This window comes from Pseudophryne corroboree, chromosome 4 (assembly GCF_028390025.1).
Source record: "Pseudophryne corroboree isolate aPseCor3 chromosome 4, aPseCor3.hap2, whole genome shotgun sequence".
NCBI classification, from domain to species: Eukaryota; Metazoa; Chordata; class Amphibia; order Anura; family Myobatrachidae; genus Pseudophryne; species Pseudophryne corroboree.
In genome coordinates, this window is record NC_086447.1 from 18,679,930 (window position 1) to 18,682,429 (window position 2,500).

Genomic DNA, 2,500 nt, shown 5'->3' on the forward strand with positions numbered 1-2,500 from the left:
GTAAATTTTCTGAAAAAAGAAACAACCATGCGGTCGTAGTCGGCAGGATTTGAACCTGCGTGGGGAGACCCCAATGGATTTCTAGTCCATCGCCTTAACCACTCGGCCACGACTACCTCTCATTCAATGTGATGTTTTCACAAAAGTTTCTCTATGGGTTGAGCTACTTCATTTCAGGCTGTGAGGAAGACTGAAGTAATATTGTATCAGAGATGATTTCCATGGGAAGTTAATCCTGACCACAGTGACCTGCGTTAATGATTTTTAAAATATAACTTGGAGAATGCTTTATACTTGGTATAGTTTTGGGTTTGTAAAATGTCAGTACTGACATCTAAGTTTATCAAAAGCGTCATCCTTTGAGCCAGAATTGAACCAGCGACCTAAGGATTTCTGTACCAATCTCCTCTACAGTACTCCGCTCTACCAGCTGAGCTATCGAAGGATTCCATGATCATAAAGCTGTGATATTACGTGCTATTAAAATGATTGAGTGTTAATTTTAAACATTATCAACTTTCCAAGCAAAATGAAAAATGATTTGACAACACAAAAGAGATTCAACTACTTATTCCTGTGTTGCTTTATCACACAAATTGTCATGTTTAATCATTTGGAAAATATCACTAATAGTTTGACTTATATTTGTGAAATTACTATCAACTGGCTACAGAGCTAGTTTGGAAAGCACTTTCAATAGATTTTTTAGTGTAGCCAAACTTACATCAAGATTAGAGATGCTTGAGCCTATCAAACCTTCTACACTCTTTTAAATTTTGCTTGTTTTGTAAACTAATCAAGTGTTCCAGGAATGATGGGGATATTCCATTGTTTGTTCTGATTTGACAATTCATTTTGGACAATGAGCGGCCCTTTTGAGCTAGTGAAGATAATTGTGCTACATGAGAGTATGCACAGACAATTATTTTTCTTTTTTTGCATTAAAGCACAATTTTTAATAAAGGAGAGGTTAATGATATAATAATTAGCACTGAAAGTCATCTGACACGATTTGAAAGTAAAATGTTGTGCATTGAAAGTAACCAAAGCTGTTTTTACTTTGAGTGGACATCATTTTCTTTCAAATGAATTTGATATTTTGCTAAATGTACAAAACTTTCTTACAGATTTGACATTGAAAATGCATTTGTAATTAATAAATGCTACTTAGTATGGCTGCTGAGATTCCTGGGCTCAGTCTCAAGTAGAGGAGGAGAATGACGGATAGAGAAAGAGAGAACAGGCAGGCATCCTAAAGATTTTGATGTGCCAGTTCCTGACTCACCCTGAGCAACACTGGTTTCAAGCTTTTAGTAAATTTTCTGAAAAATAAAACAACCATGTGGTCGTAGTCGGCAGGATTTGAACCTGCACGGGGAGACCCCAATGGATTTCTAGTCCATCGCCTTAACCACTCGGCCATGAATACCTCTCATTCAATGTGATGTTTCACAAAAGTTTCTCTATGGGTTGCGCTACTTCATTTCAGGCTGTGAGGATGACTGAAGTAATATTGTATCAGAGATGATTTCCATGGGAAGTTAATCCTGACCACAGTGACCTGCGTTAATGATTTTTAAAATATAACTTGGAGAATGCTTTATACTTGGTATAGTTTTGGGTTTGTAAAATGTCAGTACTGACATCTAAGTTTATCAAAAGCGTCATCCGTTGAGCCGGAATTGAACCAGCGACCTAAGGATTTCTGTACCAATCTCCTCTACAGTCCCCCGTTCTACAAGCTGAGCTATCGAAGGATTCCATGTTCACACAACTGTGATATTACGTGCTATTAAAATGATTGAGTGTTAATTTTAAACATTATCAACTTTCCAAGCAAAATGAAAAATGATTTGACTACACAAAAGAGATTCAACTACTTATTCCTGTGTTGCTTTATCACACAAATTGTCATGTTTAATCATTTGGAAAATATCACTAATAGTTTGACTTATATTTGTGCAATTACTATCAACTGGCTACAGAGCTAGTTTGGAAAGCACTTTCCATAGATTTTTTAGTGTAGCCAAACTTACATCAAGATTAGAGATGCTTGAGCCTATCAAACCTTCTACACTCTTTTAAATTTTGCTTGTTTTGTAAACTAATCAAGTGTTCCAGGAATGATGGGGATATTCCATTGTTTGTTCTGATTTGACAATTCATTTTGGACAATGAGCGGCCCTTTTGAGCTAGTGAAGATAATTGTGCTACATGAAAGTATGCACAGACAATTATTTTTCTTTTTTTGCATTAAAGCACAATTTTTAATAATTGTGCTTTTTCTTTTTTTGCATAAAGCACAATTTTTAATAAAGTAGAGGTTAATGATATAATAATTAGCACTGAAAGTCATCTGACACGATTTGAAAGTAAAATGTTGTGCATTGAAAGTAACCAAAGCTGTTTTTACTTTGAGTGGACATCATTTTCTTTCAAATGAATTTGATATTTTGCTAAATGTACAAAACTTTCTTACAGATTTGACATTGAAAATGCA

The 2,500-nt window shown here is 35.1% G+C and overlaps 2 non-coding genes across 2 annotated transcripts; both read right to left on the bottom strand.

The window, feature by feature from the left end:
• Positions 1 to 34: 34 nt before the first annotated feature.
• Positions 35 to 116, bottom strand: TRNAS-AGA (transfer RNA serine (anticodon AGA)). Its single transcript has one exon. It is a non-coding gene; the product is annotated as a tRNA-Ser (tRNA).
• Positions 117 to 1,347: 1,231 nt separating this feature from the next.
• Positions 1,348 to 1,429, bottom strand: TRNAS-AGA (transfer RNA serine (anticodon AGA)). Its single transcript has one exon. It is a non-coding gene; the product is annotated as a tRNA-Ser (tRNA).
• Positions 1,430 to 2,500: the final 1,071 nt, after the last annotated feature.